Consider the following 21,477-nt stretch of genomic DNA (forward strand, 5'->3'; position numbering starts at 1 on the left):
TTCCAATGAAAATCACCCACCTCTCAGAAAATATAACTTACTAGCTGAATTGTGTCTAACAGGCACGTATCCTCTTTCAGGCTCCTTCATTTCATAAAAAAACACTCAGATTCTCCCCAAGTCTGAGAGAACTTGTTCTACACTGCCTGCCCTAATAGCAAGTAATCTTTTGATCTTTCCTTCCCAAGGGAGGGAGGTTGGAACTAGACGATTGTGAAGGTCCCTTCCATCCCAAACCACTCTGACTCCTCTCCACAAAACACCAGGTGTTCTACAGGAGAAAAATTCAGATTTGCTCCCAAAGATGTTCTCAACAAATGTGACAAATGCAACAAATACTGATTTTAGATTAAAAGCTTCCAAATAAGATTTTAGTTAAAAAACAGAGACTACTTGATTTTGGGGCGGTAGTGGAATGTGTTCAGGCCAAATACACCATACAATTTGATGTCTGATTTTTACTGTTAATGCATTAACACATCAGTATCTTAACATCATCATTCAATGTACTCTAAAAACATTTATAGGCAGATGAACTGCAAGGAATGTGAACAAGGAAAGCCAGCTCATGCTGTAGGGAGGAACACATAGTTCTGGCATACTAAAAATAAAAAGAAAGCATTAACACACCATATGCTGTGCAACAGCAAATAACAGTATTTAGATGTGCTCCAATAAAAGCTAACAAAGGCAAAAGTTCAGACCTACTCAAAAAACCCGCAAAGGTAACTTAAGTCAGCCACATGCTTCACTGCATAAACCAAACAAGTTTTATCTAACAATTTAGCTTCTTTCATTTACACAAACATTGGGATAACATAGCCAGCTAGCCATGCCAGACAGGAGTTGAAATACCAGTGCTGAAGAAAATTTTGGTTTGCACATAGCACATGATTATTTTTTCTTTAATAACTGACTTGCCTTGCACCTCAGTTGTAGTATTTTTCGATGCAGTAAGTTCTAATTGTTGTATTAGTACTACTATGCAGATATACATTCTCTCTCAAGCTGTATAGGCAAAGCAGTAAAAAAAGGGAGAATGTCTTTACTAAAGTGAAGTATTTTCTTGTACGTAAAAGTTGTTGAAATTACATGGGTTTATGATAACAACTCAAGTAATGTTCATTTTCAGCACTTTTGGAAGCCACAGGCAACATGGGTGCAAGAACATGGGTGCTTCTGAGTGTATGCATAATGAGTAGTCAAACAAGCGATTTTTTCCATAACTTTAAGCTGAAGGTAGCAACCAGGGCTGAGTTATTTCTTAGAATGTGTCAGTGAATGACCTTGCAACTGGGGAGAAGCTTAACAGAACTCAGGTAGAGGTAAATCTTAAGCAATAGAAACACTTCAAACAGCCACACCATAGACAAGTTCTACTGACTGGACCAGGCGAAAACCTCGTAATTCCATGACACCACTGCCTTGTGCAAATGTTAACCAAATTTTCACTTTACTTATAAGATGATGATAGCTTCACATAACCTGTAGCAGAGAAGCGAAATCAGTTAGCTACATTCTGAATGACAGAATCATAGAATCATTTAGGTTGGAAAAGACCTTTAAGATAAATAGAGTCTAACTGTAAACCTAACGCTGCCAAGTCCACCACTAAACCATGCCCCTAAACTGCATATCAAGTATTCTGTTCCTGCCTGCAAAAGGAATTTCAACTAAAATAAACAAAACTGTTAAATGAAATGGTAAGCTAGCCTCTCTCTTCTGCCCATAACTTTTCTGTATGTCCTTCTAACTCACAGTAGGCAGTAGAAGCTAACAAAGGCTTGGTTCTGTTCTACTAAGATATTAGTTAAGTTAAACTAACAGTAAAGTCTAAGGAATCAAAAACATTGGATAATGTACTCAAGTAGTATGATTTGTGTATGTCGTGTCTGGTACATATAGTGTCAGCAATAAACAAAGTGAGACTGGCAGAAATCTTCTCAATCTCAACCTTGTTGAAGTGCTCACTTACACTGTCAAGAGTAACCAGCTCCAATTACAGGACTATACAGGTGGCAATCGCTATGTTTTTTTAAGTTTTTGTTTTGTTCTCTTGGTGCCAAAACACAGAGGTCTTCCTATTGACTTATTTGGTCTTTTGCTTTGTTGCAAAATAGTTAAAGCATGGAATCAAAATAGGGTATCTTTGCTCCACAGCTCCCTAACTCCAGCCTTCAAGCTTCAGTAAATTATTCTGCAGTTGAGCCTGTGAGGTAACCTGACATCAACAAAAACGTATGTCAAAAACATGTCAAAGACTGAAACACTCTTAAGCATATTCTAGAAAGGCACATTTAAACCACAAGATGCATGGTTCCAGTTTGTTAGATTTTACCTGACAGATCTCAAGTATTACTGAACTGTCTGAAAAAATTAAAGTTCATTCAAAGCAGCAAAGAATAACCTCACATCTATGTTTTGTTCCAGAAGATATATTTCATTACAATCTCAGATGGAAGTTTCAGAGTCCACATGGTATACCCACATGCTGAATGCTACTTAAATTCCCTTTTGAAAACATAACTAGGACATCTGTTCTTAATGCAACAGAGGAGCTGCACCAAGAATTGGCATTTGCACTCATCACAAAGGAAGGTGAAATGAAACAAAACAAAAAATTCTCACCTCAGTCCAACACTGAACGCAAGCTGCCATTCTGAAGCCTTTGCTTTTGTACATGGCAAAACTCCATTTCACATTCAACAGCAAGAACTAAACTACATATGTCTCTGAACTCATTTGGCACAACTGCTGGACCGCAATAGCTTACATTCACTGAACACTTTCCCCTCACCGCTGCCTGCTTCTGCTTTACCTCCACTTCCAACAAAAACAGAAAACCCAAACAAGCAAAAAACCCCAAGACTCACTTTTCAACTCATAACCTGCCAAGTGAAGAGGAATAATACCCTGAGAATCAGCAAGCCTGTAAGGAAAAAGTCTCCACAGAGACAGAAAAAGGGCCCCTTTTCTCACCTTTGTTCCTGTCAACGTAAGGGCCTGCTCCCAGCCCCCTCATATTTGAATGGAGCTTTTTGAAGCTCCATTTCTTTTTCTTTACTCACGAGTACAGTAGGCCAGATGGGAGGGGGTGGCACAATTTTTCAAGCAATCTCATTCCTCTCTTCCCACATTCAAACATATGCAATGCCTACTAACCCTTCCCAACATACAATCCTGATCACATAATACACGTCCTTTCTCCTACTTTGTACCTGTTTTTTAGTTCAGAAACAGCTAAAACAAACCAGCTATGACCACAAGCTAGAACACGTTGAACCCAACTGCCAGAACTTCAGCCACAACTGAAGGTAAATGGGAAACAAGGCGGAAGGATATTAGTTGGACTTGCTTAGAGCAAAGCTGTCCCCTCATTGTTACACAGAGGCCAACAATGCTCAACTACAAGATCAGTCTTTTTCCTTGCTTAGATAGATCTAAGTATTCTGCTACTGTTTTCCCCTTAAAATTAAATGCATTGCTCTTACTCTGAGATGTTTCTGCTCCAACTTGTTGTTGATCAAGGCCACAAACTCCAGCTTCAACTTTGTTTCTACTTCCTGTACCATCACCCTGATTTTCCAAATTCTGAAAGAAAAAAAGGGGCAAATCAGTGATCACTTGTAGAGGGAAAAAAACCCAGCCACCAGCCAACCCCAAATACCCAACTTTGCCCTATATCAAACTGCCATTCTTTTTGAAATAATTAAATCTTTATTCAGTGTAAACCAAACTAAAATAAAATTCAGTACTATGTGGACCTATTTAATTTATTACACAAGGAATCATTCAAGTTAAGTTTAGGTTATTGAAAGACTGAGGAAAAAAACTGCTATGGCCACAAACAGGGAAATGAGGATACCTAATGACAGTACTGAACAACCGCTAAGTGCCCTTGCTTCAGCCTTGCTAAAGGGACAGAATGCATGGATCTCCAGTAGTCTGCTCAGTCTGAGTGCAGATATTACACAGTAAATGAGGGCTTTGAATGTCAGTTATGGATAACATGGAGTTGTTCATCAACATCAGCAAGGATCAAGAACAGGCTTCCTAACAGTGTATTTTCAAATTTGGAAGTCTGACACATTGAATTTATCAAAATTATTTTTCAAGAGAAAGTAAGTTTTCCATGAAGTGTTGGTCATAATCACTACATTCAACTTGATCCTTTTTGTTTTCTTAGTTGTTCAGTGTTTTTATGGGAACCTTTGTAGGCAAACTATCAACCTTATTATCCAAGCAGCTTGAGCAGCAACAGCTTAGCATCTGTCATGAAAAGGAGTGTGGTCCTCTGATGACTCTTTCAGAAAGGCACACTACTTTTACAGTCCCTCAAAACTCTCCTCTCTGAAGGCTCCAAACTCCATTTCAGTCAATATGTTAATGGTACCATGAGTTTTTAATAAACAAACTTTTCCAACTAATCCAGAAAACAGATCTGGTACTTCAAAATTCAGTAGGGAACTGAATAATCCCAGGTAACAATCCCAAGAATATTTTTTTTTTTTTAAGAAGTTTTCATTTAAGTGCATTCTATCTTGGCTTGCTAAATTACAGCCCCATACAACTAGTAAGTAAAAGATTAAGCTGAAGTTACAGAACATTCTTTCTCAGTATTTCAGATAAAGCATAAGTACCATAGCAATACTTAATATAGTATATCTTCAAGGAAGTGAGTATTTTTCAAATGAGTCTAATAAAAAAAGCTAACTCCTCAACTTTCACATACTGAGATTACTGTGCTAACAGTGTAGCGTGACTACTAAAATGTTTTTCTACTACTTTGAGGTTCTTTGACTCAAGACCGAACAAATGCCATTTCAATGCCACATTGTGTTAACTTGAATACTTAAACACATTCAAGAACAGCAATTTAGGATAACCATAGGCAGGTAGTAAAAATTACTGTCATGAAAGACTTAATTTCACAATGCCATGAAGAATATGCTTTTTTCAATCACATATTTGACCCTGAAAAAAACACATCAGAACATGTTAGAACTGATCCAGTTAAGCTTTTTTTTTTTAATTAAAACTGACACATTGAATTTATCAAAACTATATTTTTTTTATTAAAAAAAACCAACACAAACCAAAATATTAGAACTACCAAAAAACTGCACTGGTACTATGCAGAATGGGGCAAGAGAACTCTTACAGCGAGGTCTTAGAAGTTACTCCATACTTTCCAGCTGTATGCATTCCTTACTGCATTCATACAGAATTATTTACCTCTCACATTGGTAATAACAAAACCAAACACACTGTATAAACTCCATTATCTGCATCAGTATTGTTTTAAGACCGTAAAAACGATGATCATTACTACCAAGCTAAAAAACTAGTGAGATTTACAGCTCACAAGAAAATAAAAAATCTCTAAGAAAATTCTTTCTCTACACCCTTAGGAAGTGCTGAGTAGTACTGACTGTACACTACTATCCTCACTGTAACATCTACCCATAACCTATGCATTGAAGTGTAGATTGAGAGTAGCTCCAGCTGCGACAGAGCAAATGTGTGCTGAACATGAGCAATTACTCTAGAGAAAAGCAGTAAATTCTCGGGGTTTGTGGTAGAACAATGACTGGCTAAGAACACAGGGCGAAGGGAGAGAAATATGATAAATTTTATGGGAGTTTAAGACCAGTTGTTTCCAACCAGTCTCAGGTGTGTAGAACAGGAATTACTTTTAAGAGATGTGCAAAAGATAGCTGGTAAAAACAAACCTAAATCTGCTAAAACTGCAAGTACTGTATTTGTATGCTCTTATCCACCACAAACTTTCCCAATAGTTCCATTGGGAAAGAGGCTTGAAACAGATTTAGATATAGACTTTAAACACTGCGAAGTTTACTATGTTAAAAAACAAAGTTCTGGAAAAAGTTTCCCTCATTTACAAACTCTTGTATACAAGTAGGAATTTTAAATCACTCAACTAGCTACGGAGCAAATCCAGGATTTGTTACCTAAAGGACTTCTTTTTAAGTAATCGCTTACCTTCTTACATATTTTGCAGAGGGAATAAAACCCCGCTATTCTCACATTTAGACTACTTCAATATCAAAGAGAGGAAGTGTTTCCTGGACTGGATCTGACAAAAGACGACTAAAATTCCAAGATGAACCTACACGAGATACCATTTTAACAATGCAAATCAATGCATAAAACCACCTGGGTCAGATATTTTCGGAAAGTTGAGTTTTACCACCCATTTCATTTACTGCTTTTGTGGCAGGCCAAGTTTGACTATTAAAGACTATAAAGCAACATTCAGGGAGGGAGCGGGGTGGTGGTGGTGGGGGTAGCGTGAACTGAAGAACAGACCACTTGCCACTCAGCAGTTAATAAAAAATAATCCTTCCTACATCAACCTAACTCTAGATTTCTAGCTGTTAATTCACAGTCGAGACAAGCAATATGACAGCTACTGACCGCAGCAAGGCTTTTGCTGCTGCCTCCCACAGCACCCCAATAGGTAAGCTCGGGAAGTGTGGGTTAGATGAGGGGACACTGAGGTGGGTTGAGAACTGGCTGAATGGCAGAGCTCAGAGGGTTGTGAGCAGCAGCGCAGAGTCCAGCTGGAGTCCTGTAGCCAGCGGTGTTCCCAGGGGTCAGTACTGGGCCCAGTCCTGTTCAATTTATTCATCAGTGACCTGGATGAAGGGACCGAGTGTTCCCTCAGCAAGTTTGCTGATGATACAGAACTGGGAGGAGTGGCTGACACCCCAGAAGGCTGGGCTGCCATCCAGTGAGACCTGGACAGGCTGGAGAGCTGGGCAGAGAGGAACCTCATGAAGTTCAACAAATGCAAGTGTAGGGTCCTGCACCTGGGGAGGAATAACCCCACACACCAGTACGGGCTGGGGGCTGACCTGCTAGAGGACAGCTCTGCGGAGAAGGACCTGTGAGTTCTGGTGGGCAGCAAGTCGCCCATGAGCCAGCAGTGTGCCCTCATGGTCAAGGCAGCCAGTGGGACCCTGGGGTGCATTAGGAGCACGGCCAGCAGGTCGAGGGAAGGTGATCCCCCTCCACCGTTCTGCCCTGCTGACACCACATCTGGAGTGCTGTGTCTAGTTCTGGGCTCCCCAGTTCAAGAGAGACAGGGAACTGCTGGAGACGCTCCAGTGAAGGACTACAAAGATGAGGGGACTGGAGCATCCCTATAAGGAAAGGCTGAGAGAGCTGGCCCCATTTAACTTAGAGACTTGAGAGGGGATCATATCAATGTCTACAAATCTTAAGGACAAGTGTCAAGAAGATGGGGTCAGACTCTTTTCTGTGGTGCCCAGTGACAAAGGGCAACGGGCACAAACCATAACACAGGAATTTCCTTCTGAATAGGAGGAAAAACTTCTTTACCTTGAGGGTTACATTGCAACAGGCTTCCCAGAGAGGTTGTGGACTCCCCTTCTTTCCAGACATTCAAAACCCACCTGGACATGATTCTCTGCGACCTGCTCCTTAAGTGAACCTCCTTTAGCAGGGTGTTGGCCTAGATCTCCAGACACCCCTTTCAACACTTACCATTCTGTGATTGTTTGCAACTGTAAGACAAAAAACCCCACCCAAAACACCTGAACTATGATGTAGCATTAATTATATTAAATTCCTCTTTCCTAAGAATAAGGATGCCATAACTTTCAAAAGAAAAAATACCTCAAAGAGGTTGTGAAGTGAAGGAAGAGTCAGAGTACTGATAGCCAGTGAAGATAAGGATAATCACTCGTAACTGACTAAAATTAACGTATCAAGAGCCATAATAAAAGCCTATAGTATTTGGAGAATGCTATAGCTAGAGGAATATCAAATACTTCCCTATTCTTCCATTAATTACTAAAGTATCATAATTTCTATCATTGAAAGCACACTGAAATCTGGCTTCTTCAGATAAGACCTGGGGAACATTTGTACATTTTGCTAGAAAAGTATAAATTTTCATACACTGTGTGTGTTTACATGTTGGGGAACTACAGTTATGTTTTCTGCTTAAGAAAAGCAGCAGTTTTCTCCACAAATAATTAGATTGCAGTAAAAAAAAAAGAAAAGACAACTTATATACTGGAAAGCCATTAGCTATTACATTGCCAGCACAAAACTTTTTATTGCTAATGGAACAGACGTACTACAGGAATTGTTAACAGTATAAAAACCACCACAGCAAACACTAGTGGTGAAGGAGCCTTGCTGGCTCCATCCTCTTGATCATTGTATCTGCCTAGACAGATATGTCATATTGATACTACTTATAGAGACACACACTAACTTATGAGAGAAAGAAAGCCATTAAGTATTTCACCTGAAATATACCTGATTACTCTGAGGTAAGTAAGGAATTCTGAAGAGTGGTAACATAAACCACCACTAGATGTTCTTATTTATTTAAACCAAAATGTGTCTTAGAAGTCCATACAGCTGGGAATTACAGGTGAAGACCAGTATACTCCTCAGTGTCAGAGGTACATAAGCAAGCTGCATATAATCATACAATTTTAAAGTTTTGTTTTAGCATTACTCAGTAGCTATGTTTACTCACTGTCTTAAAGTTGTCAATGCCTCATTTGCTTCTGTTTAAGATCAGTAACTTCCTTCCAAAGGGAAGTCCCCCCTACCCTGAAAATTCAAGGGAAATATTTCAGTAGATCTTAAGAAAGCCCAAGACTGATTGAGAAAGGGTGAGAGGAAACTAGCATTTTGTAAGTAACACTAAACTCCTCAAAACAATCATTGAATGCTCCCTTCATCATGAAGTAAAACAGATAAGATCTATGTAGACAAAACAGGGCAAGTGAAGAGATCGTTACCGACACATCCCAATACCTTAGTAACTAAACTCAAAAGCAGTTTAACTAGTATCTCAAGCAGAAAATACATCCTGCGTAAAGAAGGCATCAGAAACAAGTTTCTAGTATCCTTTATTTAGTAACAGAAAGCCAACAATAAATGTCACGCCATGAAACATTGTGTTGCTCATGAACACAAAGAAGTTTGAAAGCAAACATACATGACAGTGATAAATTACACATGCTTATACATGAAGAATGGAAGACATTTAGGTTCCCAGAGTTATAAACCTAGGTCTCATTTATTAAAAACATACACTAAAGTGATGTTGAAAGATGCTAGAAGTAGTGCCAAGTGGTATTTTCAATTTCAACAAATTAAATTTTGTTTGTTTCACAATTTACTTAAAGAAAAGACCGTGTTGTTTAAAGAGGACTTAACCACATCTTGGATATAAAACCCCTTAACCTGAAAAGAAAAAAGTGCATATGGCAAACAAGAGGGGGTAACTGGAAACAGTACACAGAAGAGCGTGTTGGTCAGCCTCAGTAATGGTTGCCATGTCGTTGCATCCTTAGAGCACGAAGGCTCCAAGTCAGGCAGTGTTTCTATAGAGATGTAATACCTTTTATTAGACTAATATAGCTGGAAAAAAGACTTGATGTACTCCGGGCACATAAGCCCTTTGAGGTCACCATGGACTAAAACCTTGCATGGCACCCTGTCCCATTACAAACCAGTCTAATAAAAGACAATTACCTCCCTCCACAAGCCTCATCTGATACATATTATTATACCATATGCAGTCTCTACAAAGAGATAAGTGAAAAATAAGAATATTGGTTAAGAGTCACGTACCATCATAACGCATAATCTCTTAAGACTGTTAAAGCACTTCATCGAACTGTCATGAGCAGCAAAAAAGCTATACCAATCATGCAAAAAGCCCTCACATGCAGGAATACAGTATATTCAGGGAGCTCCCCAGACTGGCAGAGCAGCACCCTACTTGCTTATTTTAAGTCTGCAATGTAATGCTATGGAAAAAGGCAGCAGGATGAAATTAAATCCCTGGGAACAAGGAAGAATTTAACTATCACAGTGGTATTTATTAAAATGAGTTCCTGTACGGCAAGAGCTGTTTCTCTTAGAAAGAAAGCAGCAACATGGGGGAGAAAGTTAGCCAACAATCCATCCTGAACAATGAAAATACATGGTACTTTACATGGAGAAGCAGAGATTATGTAAATCCAAGATACTCCCATTGACAGCCTCCTGAGTTAGCTTTAAAAGTCAGCTCCTCAACAAAGTACACAAAAGCCCTGAAAGTCTCAGTGAGGTACCAGTCTTCAGCTGGTTCCTTGGCTTTCACCATTAGAAGTTCTCATGAAAAGCCTTATGTTGCACAAGAACACCTTACGCAATTTAAGTTTCTTTTACAATACAGGATTTAAACCTCTGCTTAAGCAATGTGTTCTCATAATGCAATTGCACATCAGACATAACTAACTCTGCAACAAGTATAATGCACTCCAGGCATACTACTTTTCAGCCCCCTTCAGGCATCTAAAAAGATGATGTCTAAACTAATGACTCCATAATCAGGAAGCCCCACACATCCAAAAGGTAATTTATCCCATACTAGAAGAAACTGACATAACAGATCCGATTTTCATAAGAGTTTCTCAGTTTAGCAGATACCTTAATTCTTTAATTGTCTGCCCTGCTAGATACGTGAATGCAAAGGAAATTATTATTAATTTGGTGAGTACTGGCATCCTAAAGACATTATTTGAGAATGTGGTTCATTGTTAAAAAATGGCAATGCTTTACATGACACAGATGCAGTGGTCCAGCCCATGAAATGCAGTACATAGCAGGCTGTTGGCTACAACATTTCATTATCCGATCAGTCCAATCCCATTAAGCAGGTCCCTGTCGCAACTGACAAATGTACAATTTCATAATGGAAGAGTTTTCCACCATCAAGAGAAAACCTGGAATGACTATTTACCCAAACAAAGAAGGATTTTGACTGACTACAAAAAAGAAAACAAAAAACCTCCCACTCATAAACCAAGGAGGAGCCCACATGCTCACAGTCTTGATACATGACAGCTTTACGATGTCAAATCCTTCTGTTTTAATGGTTGAAGTGTGGAATCAATTACATCCTGTTTTCCTTGAACCTGATGAACAACTTTTAACACCTTGTCAGTCTCCTCTGGATCATGCTTACCAATTTCTACACAAGGTAAAGGTCCCTAAACTAACCAAAATAGAATACTGAATAAAAGCAGTGAGAAAGAGACAAAACAACTGCTTAAGAAGTTGTTCTATTTATTATCTTACATTTTGAAAAGGTCCATGAAAAGGAAAGAAGCATGTAATGTGACCAGTACCCCCTGCTCCAGACCCCTGGCAACATGGTTAGCATAACTAATGCCATTTTATAAGGCAAGCAGCCATTCCCTGTGACCAAGCAGGTCACATATTTGTTCCCTTTCCCTCGTTATCAGGCCCTGAAGGTTCTGTGAATCAAGTAGACAGACCAAACAGATTTCTTCTTTCCCTCCCTATCAGCCTCAAGGTTCCTGGGTGCCAGGCCAGTTACTCCCTTCCTTGCTGGCCTTGAAGGTCCCAGGCACACAGCCAACCAAGTGCTGTCGATGACCCCATCACAGAACTGGGGAGCATAGCAGCACATAGAGCACTGTCTGTAAAATCAAGCAGTTACAAGTCCTAAGAGGGGAACTTGGACCCAAACTGCTGCTGGACAGCAAGACCTGGGAAGCCCTGTGACCAGGGACGCCTCCACTATCACCTGCTTCCTCCCAGGACTGAGGGATTGACTTGGATTCTTCTATATGATTTTTGAGTCTAGGTTATGATTGTTATATTGATACAGTAAACCATGTATTAAGATTTGACCCACCCTGCAGAGGGTCCAGGTGATTATAAAACTTCAGTTGTATTGAAATGCTGTATTACGCTACTTGTAAGCTGTACTACATCGGTTCTGCTTGTAGAAATCCCGTGCATTCCAATCACAAGTGCTGTGCTATACTAATCCTAATATCCTGTTAAGAAAATAAAGCTTTAGTTGTAACTACAGCTTAGTGCCATCATCATTCAGTCCTCTCTGTCCCCTTAGTGTCAGGAGACAGAATAGGAGAAGGGAAGCGTGATTGAAGAATCAGAATGAGCAAGCTTGCACACTTCCATCATTCACATTAACCGAAGCATATTTAAATTAAAAAATGAGAGCGCTATTTCTACAGCTTTTCAGACACAAATGTTACGTTAGGTTGGCAAGAATTGCCAGCATTTCAAGATCATACACAGTTGTGCTTTCTGAGACAGTAGTTTGTGCCTTTAAGTCTTTTGATATTTTTTACTGAATATATTGGGTTGCTCAGCATGAAGTTTTCTTGTACCACAGGGCAAATACTGAGGACTATGAAATTGTAGTCATACTGTCTGCAACCAGAATAATGTAATAGTAGCAACACTAACTGACACTCTCCAGCAACATTTGATAAAAGCCCCTCATACCTTACAAGGCTAATACAACTAACCAAGAGTCCAAGACTAGAATGTATCCATATCTGTGAGATATCCTAAGACTAAGTAGAAATATAATATTTAAAAATCTATGAACTAACTCAGGATATTATTACCTAGAAACATAAAATGAAGTTACTTTCCTTTGTTATAATTCACAGCTACATTTCCTGTTCTTTTTTGAAAGACAGATGTTGGTGCTTGCCAGAACTATATTGTTCCTGCTTAGCAAAGCCCAACTCATCCTGCCTAACTTTATGAAAGTCATTTAAATGAAAAACTCAAAGTTTAAGTGGCATCTCTATGTCCAAAGAAAAAGGCAAAATGAAACAGTTAAGGCTTGCATTAGCAAAGACAATAAATAGTATGTCCAAATGCCAAAACTGGAAACTGATATGGCCAAGGTACTTACGACCTTGGGTAAAAAAATAAAAAAAAAACACCTCGGACTGAAGCTTTCCCCCCAGAAATGGGACTGGGAGGTGGGGAGACAGAGGGAAGGAGAGAAAGGAGTCTTCTCCCTTGGGAATTTGAAGGTCTTTTACAAGTACTCTAAAGTTTAAATGGTATTGAGATTTCCAAGGTTGGACAAAGCTCATGAGTGAAAAACCTGAACACCTATCACCAACAAATGCATGCCCCCATAAAACCTCTGGGTGATACCTAGTTTCTGTAAGTAGATACTGCCCAGATGCTCAGTTCAAGATGCACTATGCATCTTGACACCCACTGAGAAACTACGATAAACAAAGCCACTAACACATGAAATTCTTCCGTGTAAGACTAAACTCTATTCTTAGAAAAGAACAACTCCCCTAAACACCCTTTTCCCAGAAAATCTAACCTAACAAGTGAGGAACTGAAAAGGACAGCAGTTCCCAGCAAAGGAAACTTACAGAATACTATTTGGGGGTAAAAAACAGTAAGAGGAGAAAGTTAAAAGAATTCAAAGAGGAATATATGACAATTGTACTTCGCAAAAATTGGAAGAGCTTATATTGGGTAATATAAACATACACATACATTCTTTTTCCTCCCTCAAAATCTCATTTTTCAGTAAGTACAAAATTTCTTTCAGTTTATCTTAAACTTTTTATAGCTGTTTCTGATTGTTCCCACTGAATTACCAAGTATAACAGATAAAATATTTTTTCCTATTAAGCTACAAATAATGTAAGAATGAAGGACAGAAGTAGTAGAGTGCAAAAAACCACACTCAAAGATGAAAATTTTGTTGCTGTCTTAGGATTACTAAAAATACTTACAAAATTTGTCACAGTATTTGGAACAGGTTTTTTCAGTAGGATATGACTGATTATTCAGGCAGTTTGTGCAAGAAAATAGAATCGCAGGAGGTTCTTGCAATATATCTATAAAAAACGTTAGTAAACCAGTTTTGCTGGGTTGACTTGCAGCTTACATGAGATGCATTCATGAGATGCTTCTAAATTTCACTCTAACCAAAGAGAAACTAGCTAGGAAAACTAAAGCGGAAGAAAATTCTGATGAACAATTATAAAATGATGAAGTTACAGTGTTAAAAGTGGAATACCAGGATAAAAGCCAAGATAAAAAATAAATTCAGACAATTGGTAAGACAGAACTCATCAGATGCAAAGCAACCTATACTAAATTAATGAATTAGACAGTAGACATGGTATACTGTAAGTTTGGAAACGCTACATTTTTCTGCAGAAAAAAATAAGGGAAACAATTGTCTGATTGACAGGTTCATAACTCAAGCCTTAAGACCAAAGCAAGTACTTTTCAAACCAAGGGTATGTATGGTTTAAGTACTGGGCTTTGAATCCTGCCTTTGCTTCTAATCAACCTTTGTGGCTGTGCTCCAAGATACTGCATTGGACAAGACAATCAAGCAGGTATAACACAACTGTAGCAAATCTGATGGAAGTGCAACTAAGAGGGCTCAATGTATTTTTAAGGGTATGGGGACAGACTTTGACAAATTCCAAAAATCACAGATTTCAGTATGTATGAGCTTAATCTTTAAACAGGAAAACAAACAAACAAAAAAACCTCTGAGGAACAGAGACACACAGAGGAAACAGCTCAGTGAAGACCAATGTATATGGAAGACAGGGTAAGAGGACAGATTTTTTGTAACTTCATTAATAGATACTATTTGAAATACCAAAATAATATAACATTTTAAATATTGATAAGCAATTTACAGAATTGATGTAATTACATGTGTCTTCATTCTTGCTCTGCACTTGTCAGAAAGCTTAGCACAGCTTTCCAAACTTGTTGCTCTCCCTGCCAGTGCAATTGCTGAGCTAGTAGTACAAATGCCCAGAATGGCATGCTGCTAATCCAACAACTTGGGCCTTTATTTAAGATCTGTTTTAATAAATATACTGTGTTTTCAGTCTTTTGAGTCACAAGAACAGGTCTGGGCTTGTACATTTTTGTTTCTTAAAAAATAAGTACCAATCACCATTCAATCCAGTAGTCTTTCCATGCAATTGCATTCAATATTTTATTCGTATCCCTTAGGTTTCAGTTACATAGGTATTACAGGCATCCCTTTCCCATGAAAAAATTCTTAAGGCAGGTCGTAATTTCTTTAAAGACAAAAGCAAACCAATTCTTGCCTTTTCAACGTGGAGGTTAAATTACTAGGCTGTGCTTTCAGTCTTCTTGACATTGTACTCCAATTCTAGGTGATTACTTCCACTTTGCTTTAGCGCTCTGATTGAGAATGGTACTGCAAGAAGCACTGAGTGCTTTGGCTACGTTCCTTCTCATGCAAGGGAGTCAGACAATAAATACTAGGACTTTTTTTAGTCTTAAAATGTTCTAGGAACTGTTATGTACAGAAAGTGGAGCAAGTGCATGAAATTGAAAATCTGTTTTTTAAACTTAATCAGTAACACAACTGAGAGTCATGATGAAAGTACTTCAAGAACAAATCAAGTCAGTAAGCATATTGGTTAAGGCTTTTGTAGGAACTTAAGTACAAATTATCTTGATTTTGTAATTCAGTTTGATCATTTTAAACCTTCACAGAAATATTTACTACCATGACTAGCCTTTTTTATTGTTTTGTCTTTTTAAGCATATTCTCACAGCAGAATATTTAACTCCAAAAAGATATCCTAGCCAAAGAGAGGACTGACTGATCAGCAACCTAACCTGCTTCCCTGCACAACAAGCAGATCCTGGAATGCAGTGCAGGGTCAAGAAAATCTACATGGTCACTTCACTGGTGACTCACCTGCCTGCTTCTCAGCTCGTTAACAGCAACTCGATGCAGGCTGGAGTGCTCCCTGGGCCTGGTTCTGTCACAAAGAGGAGCCAAGCGGGTTCCTGAGAAGGTAAGAGATCAAGCTTTAACTGATCCTGTCATCACAAATAAGGAAGTTACAGGAAAGTTAATGCTAGTCCCCAGAGATCATTTGGGGGAGACTGTTCTAAAAAACCCAAAATACTACAGCCACACACCACAACCCCAAAACTACAAATAAAGAAAAAAATACACACATGAAAGAGAAAGGAGTGATGGTATGAAGATTCAGAGATGTCAATACAAAAAAGGACATTCTAGGCAATTTCTCCATCTCTTTATCATCCATCATCTTTAAAGAGATGATTCACATTTATCCAGTGGATCTGTTACAAATCATAATGTTCTATACTTGTCATATTAGCTGCATATTTACATTCTGCACTGAAACTACCACAACACCGCATTAGACAAGAGCTTGTAAACACCACTAACTTGTAACAGGCATCTTATTAAAAAGATGCACTGAGGGGCCAGAATACATTTCACTTACGGAATAAGCCACAAAATTAACATTTTAAAAGCTGAAAAACTTTTACTGACTCAGGTTTCACAATTAACATTTTAGTAATGAATGACAAATTACTTTTCAGAACTCTTTTCAGAATTGAAATCCCTTATTTCACGTATTTTAATGAAACCTTAATATGTAAACCTATACAATACTTCTGCCATCACATAGTGTGGTTTCTGGAACCAGAGTAACTCAATGGCAGCGTTCCATGAAATATACCTGTTGGCCTGAGAAGTTTTCATCCATTGGCAGTTCACAACTAAACAGCTTTTTAAAAATGAGGAGGGGGAAAAAAAATGTCTAAATACTTTTGACACTTTTCCTCCAGCACATAAAAATCTGTAGAGACAAAGAAGATCGTTAAAAAAACAAGAACTAATCACCCTAACAGTTACAGTTAGCCAGCCTGACTTTTGAGTTCAAAATGATGATTCTGCTTTACAGAATCAAATAAACCCTACACAAACTAGCTATGTATAGACACTGAGATACAGTCCTCACTCAGTCTCAAAAGAAATCCAAACAGGAATCTCTCATACTTGACTTTTTTTTTAAGACTATACACAGAAGATTCAAAAGTCTCAAGCCCCAACACCTAAAGCTCCATAAAAAGCTCTCAAGAGCACTTACCAAGTTTCTGGGAGCATGAGCAGAAAGCCCTCTGTGAAACCTTGCCCAGTGAACCATAAATTCAGTATTATCCTAAAATAATAAATGCATAAACCCGATGTAATGCATTTAACTAACTGTGGTTTATCACTGTTTTGTAAGATTATCACATTCCTGCCAGACATGGATTAAAAAGTTGTTTTCAGCCACAACTATGAGTTTATCACTCAACAATCTAAACATAACACAAACCTGTAAGTCACAGGCTTCGCGTAAAAAAAAAGTCCCCACATCCTCTCCTGATGGCTATAGTCCTTCCCAAGTGGGCCCTCAGCTGAGGCTGTCCATTCTCTTACACCGTTCAAGTTGTGTGCTGCAAAAGAAACTGTGCTTCACAAGCATACGCAGCCTCTTCATCATATCTCAAGTGAGCCAATCCACATTTAACAGATCAAACAATCCATCCTTTTCTTGACAAAGCTTTTTACAAGGAGCTTCTCTGCAGGTTCCTACTCTTCCTCTGTCCCCTTTACTTTACCACAATTCCTCGCCCAGCCCCTGGTTTCCCTCATCTACGCACCTGAGTTCAGGTCGGGTGCAGCACATCCTGCCTGTAAGGCAGTGAGACACGAAGTCTGACCAGTATGCTCTGGATGGCCACCCAGCTGACTACTGTCTCTTCCAACAGTTAAGCTGAATTCCTTCCTGTGGCGGTACAAGTAACCTGTGACTTTTTCTTCCATGAAGGCACTATAATTTTTTAAGATTTGGAGGACCCTATACCTTTTCAAGTGTCACAGGAGCTTAGACACACACAAACATTGTATAGACTTCATAAAGGCATAGATCAGCTGTTACCCATGACGGACAGCAGAACTTGGCCACATAAGCCTTAATACTGTTGACCCTAACAAAGTTCTGAGAAAAATAACAGATTGAGAAAGACAAAGAGATCTATAGCAAGAAGAGTACCAATTCCTGCATTTCACCCCTAGGCCTTAAAGCCAAATGCCTGGACTGTAATTGATTTGTCAAGACAGCCAAACCCAATAAACTCTCCCACCCCCCCCAGTTGCCTCACTTCCATCTTTTCACCTAAAGAAACCACACAGAGCCTTTTGCTATTTAAGGCATTAGAAAACAGTATTTTATTTTTTTAAAAAGAATCATCAATTAAACTGACTTTCACCTAAGGGGAAGCAACAGACTCAAAAAAAACTTGTTTCCATATTAATGAAAATTACTTCTTTCTGTAAATGCTCAAGAGCAGAATAAAATCAACAAGAAAAGAGCACACATCTTTCCCAAGTTGTTTCAGTAAACGTCAGTCAGAATCACTAGATCACCGCTAAGGTCACGTTAACTGCTCTGTGTGATGCCTTGAAGTGTTCATTTATTCTGAGACACAGGTACAAACAGGATCCATAGCACTACCTGAAGACAGGCATTATTAAATACTGTAGTATTCTTGCACAGCCTTCCTTTCAAAGTTGTGCTTTCTTGATTTGGGAAGACACATCCTAGTTTTATACTACAGCCAATCCTCACAGCAGGCTGGTAAGGATTAATATCAGGCCATCCTGTATACATACCAAAATCACTGTGAAACTGCCAACCGCTCCAACTCAGCCAGCTGTCACCTGGGACCACTCTCACAGCAGCTATAAGCAACCTAGACACAAGGCAGAAGAAGACTTTGTTAACATCACCAGAGAACCAGCTTTGAGGCCTCACCATGCTGCCCCACAGCTAAAAGCTGAACACGGACGCTATGTGACAGCACTTCTGGCTGAGGCTCCCGTATCACTAGTTATCAAATTCCCACAGGCTGGCAGAAACGGCAGTTTAACTTGGTGCAGGGCAAAGGCCGAAAGCCCCAGCCCTTCCTCACCGACCGGTGCCACCCAGGAGGCAGCGGCGGAGGCACAGCCGAGCCCGCCTCACCTCACGGGGGCGGCAGGGAAGAGGCGGCGGCGCCGCCAACGGCAAGCGGGCGCGGCGGGGGTCACCCGGCTGGCACAGCCTGCGCTTCCCCAGGCCGAGCCCTGCGCTCCCCGCCCGTGGCACTCGCTGCGCCCCAGGGAGCTGAACCCGCTGGCCTGAGGGAGCGCCCACAGCCCGCTGAGGAGCTGGGGCACGGCCGCCCCGCCACCGCCTCCATACCGCGTCCGCCCCGCCTGACCGCGCCCCCACGGCCTGCCGCGCAAACCGCCACCAGCCAGAGCAGCGGGGCAGAGTGCCGACAGCCCGGCTGCGCTCCTTCCCCCCCACGCTAACGGGGAGGCCGAGGGGGGCAGACATGTTGGCCTGGGGCGGAAGTCCCGTGACACCGTCGGGGGCGAGGGAAGGTATTGCCCTTAACCAAGATGGCGGGAGGGCGCCCGTGGGTGGCGGGAGTGCCGCTCTTCCTCCTCTGTGCCCCGCTGGCCCTTTCCCTGTCGCTGCCTGCTGGCAGGTGCATGTAGTTGCTGAGATCTCCTTAGTTTCCCTTATAAAGAAGCCCTTGCTATTGTTTCGTCTTGCTGGCCGTTTATTTCCTCTGCTACTATCATCTTCCTGCATGCCCCCTGTGGTGAGGGGGCTGCCAGCATGGCTGCTAGTTTACCCCTTTTCTGCCTATCCACTTGGGTGGCTGGTACTGCCTTGCTGGCTGGCTGCAAGCAATTGCTTGGTGGTAAAAAAATAACACAGGAAAATCCTGCAGGGTGATGGGGACAACACTTCCCTCTTTGCTGATGCTTGAGGGAGGCTGTGGGCCAAGCCTCCCCTGGGCTTGGCAAGGGGGCATGTGGCCATGGGGTGACCTGAGGCCCATGGGGTGGGCAGAGGGAGTCCCAGCCAAGTCAACCTAGCAAAAGGCCTCCAGCCTTCACCTCTGCGGCCAAGCCCCCAGCGGAGGGTCAGCATGCCACTCTGGTGTATCAGGGTTTGGGGGCCTGGGGAGGAAGCGCCTGGTCTTCCTTCAGTTTGTGTTCCCCAAGCAGTGGACAGGCAGACCTGGTGGTGACACCCATCAGTGTCCTGCCAAGTAGTGGAGCTAATCCTTACCTGTCTAGGCTGTGTTAAAAATTAAACGTTGGTCAATGATGATGTCACAACCTCTGTGCTAAGAAAGAGATGCACAATGCAGCCCGTGGGAAAACTGTCTATGCCACAATTCTCCTGAATTTAAACATTTTAATATGGCAGAAAATGGCACCTGTGTATAGTAATAGGAATTTCAGTCCTTTAAGCTTTATCTGGAAACAAGGATAACCTTGTTTTGTTTTTGCAGAGCACAGCTGGTAGATGTGTCCATGGCGATGGTAAAGCAAAGAGGGGGGTTGGACTGGATGACCTCTGTGCTTCTATGAATTAATTTTTCTGGATCAAGAATCTTGCTATCACATTCAGATCTTTATTTAAATAAAATACATATTTCCTGGGGCCTGGAAGAAATATTTAACTATCTAACGTGTGCTTTTCTCCTTACATCAACTCAGAAAAATTCTAGCACACGAAGGCAGAGACAGAGGCTCCCAATGAGTACCTGTCTTGTGTGACTGCGTGAAGCATTTAAGTGTCAAAAAGGGTACATGGTAGACTCAAACTGCTTGCATCTATTAGAGTAACGTAGCAAGGGAAAAGGAAAATTACATGGAGAGCAGTCAGATGATACATATGATGGAAGAATTTGTATGTAATGCAGTGTTGGTATGTTGGATGGGATTAGAAAAAAACCCCAAAGACTGCATAATGGTGAGATACTAGTGCATGCTGCAGTGGTGGCAGACTTTAAAGGAAAAGAACTGGGTAGGTTCAAATTATCTTTGTAGGAAAAAAATTAATAAAAAGGGCTCGATTGTATCATGTTGGGTGTCTCCTAAAAACTTTGACTCTCATTTGATTAGGGATGTCTTGAGTACTTAATATTATTAGACAGATAAATTGAATGAAGTGCTTAGTCAGGATGGCTGGATTTCATTTCCCAGTTGTCATGGTTTAATGCTAGCTAGTAATTAAGTATCATGCAGCTGCTCGCTCACTCCCCCCCAACCCTGAGGGATGGGGAGGAGAGCTGCAAAGGAACGTAAAACTTGAGGGGTGAGATAAAAACAATTTAATAAATGAAACAATAAAAATGAAAGAACAATAATAACAACGATGACAATAACAGTTATAATGAAAAGGGGAAGGGAGAGAATAAAATCCAGAGGGAAAGGAAGAAAGCAATGTGTGGTGCACAGTGCAAACTGCTCACCACCCACTGACCCAGCCAGTCCCTGAGCAACAATCCACCTGTGCTGGCCACACCCCCCAGGTATATATACAAAGTATAACGTCCCATGGTATGGAATGCCTTTTTGGCTAGTTTGGCTCAGCTGACCATGCTATGTCCCCTCCCAGTTCCTTGTGCCCTTTCAGCTTCTTGGCTAGCAAGGCCTGAGGACCTGCAAAGTCTTGCATCAAAGCCAAAACACAGCACCGCACTAGCTCCTAAGAAGATAATTAAGTCCATCCCAGCTGAAACCAGGGCACCAGTATAGGCTGAAGAGCAAAATTATATTAATAACAGTGGGACACAGTTGCTTCTAGTGAAAGCTGACATCATCCAAGATTCTCTGAACTGAGAAAAAGAGTGTATTTTACTAAACAAACTTTTAAAAAGCAGTTGGGATACCACAGAAAAACTGGATATAGTAACTGAATTTATTAA

At 40.5% G+C, this 21,477-nt stretch overlaps 1 long non-coding RNA gene across 10 annotated transcripts in view; it reads right to left on the reverse strand.

Moving 5' to 3' along the window:
- LOC130151597 (uncharacterized) overlaps positions 1-19,178 on the reverse strand; it is a 29,156-nt gene extending 9,978 nt beyond the window's left edge. For 2 of the 10 annotated variants that reach the window (XR_008822636.1, XR_008822630.1), the window contains exons 1-6: positions 18,374-19,122; positions 16,803-16,874; positions 16,392-16,511; positions 15,590-15,681; positions 8,540-8,616; positions 3,492-3,591 (exon numbers count right to left, since the gene is read on the reverse strand). This is a non-coding gene — a long non-coding RNA (uncharacterized LOC130151597). Of the gene's footprint in view, positions 1-3,491; positions 3,592-6,003; positions 6,131-8,539; positions 8,617-15,589; positions 15,682-16,391; positions 16,512-16,802; positions 16,875-17,564; positions 17,700-18,373 lie in introns of all 10 variants that reach the window. The other 8 variants (XR_008822639.1, XR_008822632.1, XR_008822638.1 and 5 more) reach the window with 8 other exon arrangements.
- Between the last annotated feature and the right edge of the window lie 2,299 nt (positions 19,179-21,477).

This window comes from Falco biarmicus, chromosome 6, assembly GCF_023638135.1.
Source record: "Falco biarmicus isolate bFalBia1 chromosome 6, bFalBia1.pri, whole genome shotgun sequence".
NCBI classification, from domain to species: domain Eukaryota; kingdom Metazoa; phylum Chordata; class Aves; order Falconiformes; family Falconidae; genus Falco; species Falco biarmicus.